The sequence below is a fragment of the Thermobia domestica genome, chromosome 17, assembly GCF_964235325.1.
Source record: "Thermobia domestica chromosome 17, izTheDome1.hap1.1, whole genome shotgun sequence".
NCBI classification, from domain to species: domain Eukaryota; kingdom Metazoa; phylum Arthropoda; class Insecta; order Zygentoma; family Lepismatidae; genus Thermobia; species Thermobia domestica.
In genome coordinates this window covers 60,970,975-60,983,507 of record NC_137470.1, presented here as the reverse complement: position 1 = coordinate 60,983,507, position 12,533 = coordinate 60,970,975, and positions in this window count along the sequence as shown.

Below are 12,533 nucleotides of genomic sequence, written 5' to 3'. Positions count from 1 at the left end.
AGGAACGTGTGATATGTGTTTGTTTTTAAAATAAAGTATATTTTTGTGTAAATAAGGATTAAAAGGAGAACAACAATGAAAAACTCTATGTCTTTCACCTATTTTACTACCACTTATCTAACTAAAGTAACTAATCACATTTCTCATTGCTGTCGTAAGAATGCATGAGAGGAACGTGTGATATGTGTTTGTTTTTAAAATAAAGTATATTTTAGTGAAAATAAGGATTAAAAGGAGAAGAACAATGTAAAAACTCAATGTCTTTCACCTATTTTACTACCACTTATCTAACTAAATAACTAATCACATTTCTCATTGCTGTCGTAAGAATGCATGAGAGGAACGTGTGATATGTGTTTGTTTTTAAAATAAAGTAAATTTTTGTGTAAATAAGGATTAAAAGGAGAACAAATATGAAAAAAACTCAATGTCTTTTACCTATTTTACTACCACTTATCTAACTAAAGTAACTAATCACATTTCTCATTGCTGTCGTAAGAATGCATGAGAGGAACGTGTGATATGTGTTTGTTTGAAAATAAAGTATATTTTTGTGTAAATAAGTATGAAGAGGAGGACAACAATGAAAAAAACTCAATGTCTTTTACCTATTTTACTAGCACTTATCTAGCTAAATAACTAATCACATTTCTCATTGCTGTCGTAAGAATGCATGAGAGGAACGTGTGATATGTGTTTGTTTTTAAAATAAAGTAAATTTTTGTGTAAATAAGGATTAAAAGGAGAACAAATATGAAAAAAACTCAATGTCTTTTACCTATTTTACTACCACTTATCTAATTAAAGTAACTAATCACATTTCTCATTGCTGTCGTAAGAATGCATGAGAGGAACGTGTGATATGTGTTTGTTTTTAAAATAAAGTATATTTTTGTGTAAATAAGGATTAAAGGAGAACAACAATGAAAAAACTCAATGTCTTTTACCTATTTTGCTAGCTCTTACCTAACAGAAATAACTAATCTCATTTCTCATTGCTGTCGTAAGAATGCGTGAGAGCAACGTGTGATATGTGTTTGTTTTTAAAGTAAAGTATATTTTTGTGTAAATAAGGATTAAAAGGAGAACAACAATGAAAAAACTCAATGTCTTTCACCTATTTTACTACCACTTATCTAACTAAAGTAACTAATACCATTTCTCATTGCTGTCGTAAGAATGCGTGAGAGGAACGTGTGATATGTGTTTGTTTTTAAAATAAAGTATATTTTTGTGTAAATAAGGATTAAAAGGAGAGCAAATTTGAAAAAACTCAATATCTTTTACCTATTTTGCTAGCTCTTATCTAACAAAAATAACTAATCACATTTCTCATTGCTGTCGTAAGAATAAGTTAGAGGAACGTGTGATATGTGTTTGTTTTTAAAATAAAGTATATTTTAGTGAAAATAAGGATTAAAAGGAGAACAAATATGAAAAAAACTCAATGTCTTTTACCTATTTTACTACCACTTATCTAACTAAAGTAACTAATCACATTTCTCATTGCTGTCGTAAGAATGCATGAGAGGAACGTGTGATATGTGTTTGTTTTTAAAATAAATGTATTTTTGTGTAAATAAGGATTAAAGGAAAACAACAATGAAAAAACTCAATGTCTTTCACCTATTTTACTACCACTTATCTAACTAAAGTAACTAATCACATTTCTCATTGCTGTCGTAAGAATGCATGAGAGGAACGTGTGATATGTGTTTGTTTTTAAAATAAAGTATATTTTTGTGTAAATAAGGATTAAAAGGAGAACAACAATGAAAAAACTCAATGTCTTTCACCTATTTTACTACCACTTATCTAACTAAATAACTAATCACATTTCTCATTGCTGTCGTAAGAATGCATGAAAGGAACGTGTGATATGTGTTTGTTTTTAAAATAAAGTATATTTTAGTGAAAATAAGGATTAAAAGGAGAACAACAATGAAAAAACTCAATGTCTTTCACCTATTTTACTACCACTTGTCTAACAAAAGTAACTAATCACATTTCTCATTGCTGTCGTAAGAATGCATGAGAGGAACGTGTGATATGTGTTTGTTTTTAAAATAAAGTATATTTTTGTGTAAATAAGGATTAAAAGGAGAACAACAATGAAAAAACTCAATGTCTTTCACCTATTTTACTACCACTTATCTAACTAAAGTAACTAATCACATTTCTCATTGCTGTCGTAAGAATGCATGAGAGGAACGTGTGATATGTGTTTGTTTTTAAAATAAAGTATATTTTAGTGAAAATAAGGATTAAAAGGAGAACAACAATGAAAAAACTCAATGTCTTTCACCTATTTTACTACCACTTATCTAACTAAATAACTAATCACATTTCTCATTGCTGTCGTAAGAATGCATGAGAGGAACGTGTGATATGTGTTTGTTTTTAAAATAAAGTATATTTTTGTGTAAATAAGGATTAAAAGGAGAACAAATATGAAAAAAACTCAATGTCTTTTACCTATTTTACTACCACTTATCTAACTAAAGTAACTAATCACATTTCTCATTGCTGTCGTAAGAATGCATGAGAGGAACGTGTGATATGTGTTTGTTTTTAAAATAAAGTATATTTTTGTGTAAATAAGGATTAAAAGGAGAACATCAATGAAAAAACTCAATGTCTTTCACCTATTTTACTACCACTTATCTAACTAAAGTAACTAATCACATTTCTCATTGCTGTCGTAAGAATGCATTAGAGGAACGTGTGATATGTGTTTGTTTTTAAAATAAAGTATATTTTTGTGTAAATAAGGATTAAAAGGAGAACAACAATGAAAAAACTCAATGTCTTTCACCTATTTTACTACCACTTATCTAACTAAAGTAACTAATCACATTTCTCATTGCTGTCGTAAGAATGCATGAGAGGAACGTGTGATATGTATTTGTTTTTAAAATAAAGTATATTTTAGTGAAAATAAGGATTAAAAGGAGAACAAATATGAAAAAAACTCAATGTCTTTTAGCTATTTTACTACCACTTATCTAACTAAAGTAACTAATCACATTTCTCATTGCTGTCGTAAGAATGCATGAGAGGAACGTGTGATATGTGTTTGTTTTTAAAATAAAGTATATTTTTGTGTAAATAAGGATTAAAAGGAGAACAACAATGAAAAAACTCAATGTCTTTCACCTATTTTACTACCACTTATCTAACTAAAGTAACTAATCACATTTCTCATTGCTGTCGTAAGAATGCATGAGAGGAACGTGTGATATGTGTTTGTTTTTAAAATAAAGTATATTTTTGTGTAAATAAGGATTAAAAGGAGAACAACAATGAAAACACTCAATGTCTTTCACCTATTTTACTACCACTTATCTAACTAAAGTAACTAATCACATTTCTCATTGCTGTCGTAAGAATGCGTGAGAGGAACGTGTGATATGTGTTTGTTTTTAAAATAAAGTATATTTTTGTGTAAATAAGGATTAAAAGGAGAACAACAATGAAAAAACTCAATTTCTTTCACCTATTTTACTACCACTTATCTAACTAAAGTAACTAATCACATTTCTCATTGCTGTCGTAAGAATGCATGAGAGGAAAGTGTGATATGTGTTTGTTTTTAAAATAAAGTATATTTTGTGTAAATAAGGATTAAAATGAGAACTACAATGAAAAAACTCAATGTCTTTCACCTATTTTACTACCACTTACCTAACTAAAGTAACAAATCACATTTCTCATTGCTGTCGTAAGAATGCATGAGAGGAACGTGTGATATGTGTTTGTTTTTAAAATAAAGTATTTTTTTGTAAATTAAGGATGAAGAGGAGAACAACAATGAAAAAAACTCAATGTCTTTTACCTATTTTACTAATAGTTATCTAACTAAAATAACTAATCACATTTCTCATTGCTGTCGTAAGAATGCGTGAGAGGAACGTGTGATATGTGTTTGTTTTTAAAATAAAGTATATTTTTGTGTAAATAAGGAATAAAAAGAGAATAACAATGAAAAAACTTAATGTCTTTTACCTATTTTACTAGCACTTATCTAACTAAAATAACTAATCACATTTCTCATTGCTGTCGTAAGAATGCGTGAGAGGAACGTGTGATATGTGTTTGTTTTTAAAATAAAGTATATTTTTGTGTAAATAAGGATTAAAAGGAGAACAACAATGAAAAAACTCAATGTCTTTCACCTATTTTACTACCACTTATCTAACTAAAGTAACTAATCACATTTCTCATTGCTGTCGTAAGAATGCATGAGAGGAACGTGTGATATGAGTTTGTTTTTAAAATAAAGTATATTTTTGTGTAAATAAGGATTAAAAGGAGAACAACAATGAAAAAACTCAATGTCTTTCACCTATTTTACTACCATTTATCTAACTAAAGTAACTAATCATATTTCTCATTGCTGTCGTAAGAATGCGTGAGAGGAACGTGTGATATGTGTTTGTTTTTAAAATAAAGTATATTTTAGTGAAAAAAAGGATTAAAAGGAGAACAAATATGAAAAAAACTCAATGTCTTTTACCTATTTTACTAGCACTTATCTAACTAAAATAACTAATCACATTTCTCATTGCTGTCGTAAGAATGCGTGAGAGGAACGTGTGATATGTGTTTGTTTTTAAGATAAAGTATATTTTAGTGAAAATAAGGATTAAAAGGAGGACAACAATGAAAAAACTCAATGTGTTTTACCTATTTTACTACCACTTATCTAACTAAAGTAACTAATCACATTTCTCATTGCTGTCGTAAGAATGCATGAGAGGAACGTGTGATATGTGTTTGTTTTTAAAATAAAGTATATTTTTGTGTAAATAAGGATTAAAATGAGAACAACAATGAAAAAACTCAATGTCTTTCACCTATTTTACTACCACTTATCTAACTAAAGTAACTAATCACATTTCTCATTGCTGTCGTAAGAACGCATGAGAGGAACGTGTGATATGTGTTTGTTTTTAAAATAAAGTATATTTTTTAGTAAATAAGGATGAAGAGGAGGACAACAATGAAAAAAACTCAATGTCTTTTACCTATTTTACTAGCACTTATCTAACTAAAAAAAACTAATCACATTTCTCATTGCTGTCGTAAGAATGCGTGAGAGGAACGTGTGATATGTGTTTGTTTTTAAAATAAAGTATATTTTGTGTAAATAAGGAACAAAAAGAGAACAACAATGAAAAAACTCAATGTCTTTCACCTATTTTACTACCACTTATCAAACAAAAGTAACTAATCACATTTCTCATTGCTGTCGTAAGAATGCATGAGAGGAACGTGTGATATGTGTTTGTTTTTAAAATAAAGTATATTTTTTTGTAAATAAGGATGAAGAGGAGGACAACAATGAAAAAACTTAATGTCTTTTACCTATTTTACTAGCAATTATCTAACTAAAATAACTAATCACATTTCTCATTGCTGTCGTAAGAATGCCTGAGAGGAACGTGTGATATGTGTTTGTTTTTAAAATAAAATATATTTTTGTGTAAATAAGGATTAAAAGGAGAACAACAATGAAAAAACTCAATGTCTTTCACCTATTTTACTACCACTTATCTAACTAAAGTAACTAATACCATTTCTCATTGCTGTCGTAAGAATGCGTGAGAGGAACGTGTGATATGTGTTTGTTTTTAAAATAAAGTATATTTTTGTGTAAATAAGGATTAAAAGGAGAACAACAATGAAAAAACTCAATGTCTTTTACCTATTTTGCTAGCTCTTATCTAACAAAAATAACTAATCACATTTCTCATTGCTGTCGTAAGAATGCGTGAGAGGAACGTGTGATATGTGTTTGTTTTTAAAATAAAGTATATTTTAGTGAAAATAAGGATTAAAAGGAGGACAACAATGAAAAAACTCAATGTGTTTTACCTATTTTACTAGCACTTATCTAACTAAAGTAACTAATCACATTTCTCATTGCTGTTGTAAGAATGCATGAGAGGAACGTGTGATATGTGTTTGTTTTTAAAATAAAGTATATTTTAGTGAAAATAAGGATTAAAAGGAGAACAAATATGAAAAAACTCAATGTCTTTCACCTATTTTACTACCACTTACCTAACTAAAGTAACAAATCACATTTCTCATTGCTGTCGTAAGAATGCATGAGAGGAACGTGTGATATGTGTTTGTTTTTAAAATAAAGTATTTTTTTGTAAATAAGGATGAAGAGGAGAACAACAATGAAAAAAACTCAATGTCTTTTACCTATTTTACTAACAGTTATCTAACTAAAATAACTAATCACATTTCTCATTGCTGTCGTAAGAATGCGTGAGAGGAACGTGTGATATGTGTTTGTTTTTAAAATAAAGTATATTTTTGTGTAAATAAGGAATAAAAAGAGAACAACAATGAAAAAACTTAATGTCTTTTACCTATTTTACTAGCACTTATCTAACTAAAATAACTAATCACATTTCTCATTGCTGTCGTAAGAATGCATGAGAGGAACGTGTGATATGTGTTTGTTTTTAAAATAAAGTATATTTTTGTGTAAATAAGGATTAAAAGGAGAACAACAATGAAAAAACTCAATGTCTTTCACCTATTTTACTACCACTTATCTAACTAAAGTAACTAATCACATTTCTCATTGCTGTCGTAAGAATGCATGAGAGGAACGTGTGATATGAGTTTGTTTTTAAAATAAAGTATATTTTTGTGTAAATAAGGATTAAAAGGAGAACAACAATGAAAAAACTCAATGTCTTTCACCTATTTTACTACCATTTATCTAACTAAAGTAACTAATCATATTTCTCATTGCTGTCGTAAGAATGCGTGAGAGGAACGTGTGATATGTGTTTGTTTTTAAAATAAAGTATATTTTAGTGAAAATAAGGATTAAAAGGAGAACAAATATGAAAAAAACTCAATGTCTTTTACCTATTTTACTAGCACTTATCTAACTAAAATAACTAATCACATTTCTCATTGCTGTCGTAAGAATGCGTGAGAGGAACGTGTGATATGTGTTTGTTTTTAAGATAAAGTATATTTTAGTGAAAATAAGGATTAAAAGGAGGACAACAATGAAAAAACTCAATGTGTTTTACCTATTTTACTACCACTTATCTAACTAAAGTAACTAATCACATTTCTCATTGCTGTCGTAAGAATGCATGAGAGGAACGTGTGATATGTGTTTGTTTTTAAAATAAAGTATATTTTTGTGTAAATAAGGATTAAAATGAGAACAACAATGAAAAAACTCAATGTCTTTCACCTATTTTACTACCACTTATCTAACTAAAGTAACTAATCACATTTCTCATTGCTGTCGTAAGAACGCATGAGAGGAACGTGTGATATGTGTTTGTTTTTAAAATAAAGTATATTTTTTAGTAAATAAGGATGAAGAGGAGGACAACAATGAAAAAAACTCAATGTCTTTTACCTATTTTACTAGCACTTATCTAACTAAAAAAAACTAATCACATTTCTCATTGCTGTCGTAAGAATGCGTGAGAGGAACGTGTGATATGTGTTTGTTTTTGAAATAAAGTATATTTTGTGTAAATAAGGAACAAAAAGAGAACAACAATGAAAAAACTCAATGTCTTTCACCTATTTTACTACCACTTATCAAACAAAAGTAACTAATCACATTTCTCATTGCTGTCGTAAGAATGCATGAGAGGAACGTGTGATATGTGTTTGTTTTTAAAATAAAGTATATTTTTTTGTAAATAAGGATGAAGAGGAGGACAACAATGAAAAAACTTAATGTCTTTTACCTATTTTACTAGCAATTATCTAACTAAAATAACTAATCACATTTCTCATTGCTGTCGTAAGAATGCCTGAGAGGAACGTGTGATATGTGTTTGTTTTTAAAATAAAATATATTTTTGTGTAAATAAGGATTAAAAGGAGAACAACAATGAAAAAACTCAATGTCTTTCACCTATTTTACTACCACTTATCTAACTAAAGTAACTAATACCATTTCTCATTGCTGTCGTAAGAATGCGTGAGAGGAACGTGTGATATGTGTTTGTTTTTAAAATAAAGTATATTTTTGTGTAAATAAGGATTAAAAGGAGAACAACAATGAAAAAACTCAATGTCTTTTACCTATTTTGCTAGCTCTTATCTAACAAAAATAACTAATCACATTTCTCATTGCTGTCGTAAGAATGCGTGAGAGGAACGTGTGATATGTGTTTGTTTTTAAAATAAAGTATATTTTAGTGAAAATAAGGATTAAAAGGAGGACAACAATGAAAAAACTCAATGTGTTTTACCTATTTTACTAGCACTTATCTAACTAAAGTAACTAATCACATTTCTCATTGCTGTTGTAAGAATGCATGAGAGGAACGTGTGATATGTGTTTGTTTTTAAAATAAAGTATATTTTAGTGAAAATAAGGATTAAAAGGAGAACAAATATGAAAAAAACTCAATGTATTTTACCTATTTTACTACCACTTATCTAACTAAAGTAACTAATCACATTTCTCATTGCTGTCGTAAGAATGCGTGAGAGGGACGTGTGATATGTGTTTGTTTTTAAAATAAAGTATATTATAGTGAAAATAAGGTTTAAAAGGAGAACAAATATGAAAAAAACTCAATGTCTTTTACCTATTTTACTAGCACTTATCTAACTAAAATATGTAATCACATTTCTCATTGCTGTCGTAAGAATGCGTGAGAGGAACGTGTGATATGTGTTTGTTTTTAAAATAAAGTATATTTTAGTGAAAATAAGGATTAAAAGGAGGACAACAATGAAAAAACTCAATGTGTTTTACCTATTTTACTAGCACTTATCTAACTAATCACATTTCTCATTGCTGTTGTAAGAATGCATGAGAGGAACGTGTGATATGTGTTTGTTTTTAAAATAAAGTACATTTTTGTGTAAATAAGGATTAAAATGAGAACAACAATGAAAAAACTCAATGTCTTTCACCTATTTTACTACCACTTATCTAACTAAAGTAACTAATCACATTTCTCATTGCTGTCGTCAGAACGCATGAGAGGAACGTGTGATATGTGTTTGTTTTTAAAATAAAGTATATTTTTTGTAAATAAGGTTGAAGAGGAGGACAACAATGAAAAAAACTCAATGTCTTTTACCTATTTTACTAGCACTTATCTAACTAAAAAAACTAATCACATTTCTCATTGCTGTCGTAAGAGTGCGTGAGAGGAACGTGTGATATGTGTTTGTTTTTAAAATAAAGTATATTTTTGTGTAAATAAGGAACAAAAAGAGAACAACAATGAAAAAACTCAATGTCTTTCACCTATTTTACTACCACTTATCTAACTAAAGTAACTAATCACATTTCTCATTGCTGTCGTAAGAATGCATGAGAGGAACGTGTGATATGTGTTTGTTTTTAAAATAAAGTATATTTTTTTGTAAATAAGGATGAAGAGGAGGACAACAATGAAAAAAACTCAATGTCTTTTACCTATTTTACTAGCACTTATCTAACTAAAATAACTAATCACATTTCTCATTGCTGTCGTAAGAATGCGTGAGAGGAACGTGTGATATGTGTTTGTTTTTAAAATAAAGTATATTTTTGTGTAAATAAGGATTAAAAGGAGAACAACAATGAAAAAACTCAATGTCTTTCACCTATTTTACCACAACTTATCTAACTAAAGTAACTAATACCATTTCTCATTGCTGTCGTAAGAATGCATGAGAGGAACGTGTGATATGTGTTTGTTTTTAAAATAAAGTATATTTTAGTGAAAATAAGGATTAAAAGGAGAACAACAATGAAAAAACTCAAGGTCTTTTACCTATTTTGCTAGCTCTTATCTAACAGAAATAACTAATCACATTTCTCATTGCTGTCGTAAGAATGCGTGAGAGGAACGTGTGATGTGTGTTTGTTTTTAAAATAAAGTATATTTTAGTGAAAATAAGGATTAAAAGGAGAACAAATATGAAAAAAACTCAATGTCTTTTACCTATTTTACTACCACTTATCTAACTAAAGTAACTAATCACATTTCTCATTGCTGTCGTAAGAATGCGTGAGAGGAACGTGTGATATGTGTTTGTTTTTAAAATAAAGTATATTTTTGAGTAAATAAGGATTAAAAGGAGAACAACAATGAAAAAACTCAATGTCTTTTACCTATTTTGCTAGCTCTTATCTAACAGAAATAACTAATCACATTTCTCATTGCTGTCGTAAGAATGCGTGAGAGGAACGTGTGATATGTGTTTGTTTTTAAAATAAAGTATATTTTAGTGAAAATAAGGATTAAAAGGAGAACAAATATGAAAAAAACTCAATGTATTTTACCTATTTTACTACCACTTATCTAACTAAAGTAACTAATCACATTTCTCATTGCTGTCGTAAGAATGCATGAGATGAACGTGTGATATGTGTTTGTTTTTAAAATAAAGTATATTTTTGTGTAAATAAGGATAAAAGGAGAACAACAATGAAAAAACTCAATGTCTTTCACCTATTTTACTACCACTTATCTAACTAAAGTAACTAATCACATTTCTCTTTGCTGTCGTAAGAATGCATGAGAGGAACGTGTGATATGTGTTTGTTTTTAAAATAAAGTATATTTTTGTGTAAATAAGGATTAAAAGGAGAACAACAATGAAAAAACTCAATGTCTTTCACCTATTTTACTACCACTTATCTAACTAAAGTAACTAATCACATTTCTCATTGCTGTCGTAAGAATGCATGAGAGGAACGTGTGATATGTGTTTGTTTTTAAAATAAAGTATATTTTAGTGAAAATAAGGATTAAAAGGAGAACAACAATGAAAAAACTCAATGTCTTTCACCTATTTTACTACCACTTATCTAACTAAAGTAACTAGAAACATTTCTCATTGCTGTAGTAAGAATGCATGAGAGGAACGTGTGATATGTGTTTGTTTTTAAAATAAAGTATATTTTTGTGTAAATAAGGATTAAAAGGAGAACAACAATGAAAAAACTCAATGTCTTTCACCTATTTTACTACCACTTATCTAACTAAAGTAACTAATCACATTTCTCATTGCTGTCGTAAGAATGCATGAGAGGAACGTGTGATATGTGTTTGTTTTTAAAATAAAGTATATTTTAGTGAAAATAAGGATTAAAAGGAGAACAACAATGAAAAAACTCAATGTCTTTCACCTATTTTACTACCACTTATCTAACTAAATAACTAATCACATTTCTCATTGCTGTCGTAAGAATGCATGAGAGGTACGTGTGATATGTGTTTGTTTTTAAAATAAAGTAAATTTTTGTGTAAATAAGGATTAAAAGGAGAACAAATATGAAAAAAACTCAATGTCTTTTACCTATTTTACTACCACTTATCTAACTAAAGTAACTAATCACATTTCTCATTGCTGTCGTAAGAATGCATGAGAGGAACGTGTGATATGTGTTTGTTTTTAAAATAAAGTATATTTTTTTGTAAATAAGTATTAAGAGGAGGACAACAATGAAAAAAACTCAATGTCTTTTACCTATTTTACTAGCACTAATCTAACTAAAATAACTAATCACATTTCTCATTGCTGTCGTAAGAATGCGTGAGAGGAACGTGTGATATGTGTTTGTTTTAAAAATAAAGTATATTTTTGTGTAAATAAGGATTAAAAGGAGAACAACAATGAAAAAACTCAAGGTCTTTTACCTATTTTGCTAGCTCTTATCTAACAAAAATAACTAATCACATTTCTCATTGCTGTCGTAAGAATGCGTGAGAGGAACGTGTGATATGTGTTTGTTTTTAAAATAAAGTATATTTTAGTGAAAATAAGGATTAAAATGAGAACAAATATGAAAAAAACTCAATGTCTTTTACCTATTTTACTACCACTTATCTAACTAAAGTAACTAATCACATTTCTCATTGCTGTAGTAAGAATGCATGAGAGGAACGTGTGATATGTGTTTGTTTTTAAAATAAAGTATATTTTTGTGTAAATAAGGATTAAAGGAGAACAACAATGAAAAAACTCAATGTCTTTTACCTATTTTGCTAGCTCTTATCTAACAGAAATAACTAATCACATTTCTCATTGCTGTCGTAAGAATGCATGAGAGGAACGTGTGATATGTGTTTGTTTTTAAAATAAATTTTTGTGTAAATAAGGATTAAAAGGAGAACAAATATGAAAAAAACTCAATGTCTTTTACCTATTTTACTACCACTTATCTAACTAAAGTAACTAATCACATTTCTCATTGCTGTCGTAAGAATGCATGAGAGGAACGTGTGATATGTGTTTGTTTTTAAAATAAAGTATATTTTAGTGAAAATAAGGATTAAAAGGAGAACAAATATGAAAAAAACTCAATGTCTTTTACCTATTTTACTACCACTTATCTAACTAAAGTAACTAATCACATTTCTCATTGCTGTCGTAAGAATGCATGAGAGGAACGTGTGATATGTGTTTGTTTTTAAAATAAAGTATATTTTTGTGTAAATAAGGATTATAGGAGAACAACAATGAAAAAACTCAATGTCTTTCACCTATTTTACTACCACTTATCTAACTAAAGTAAC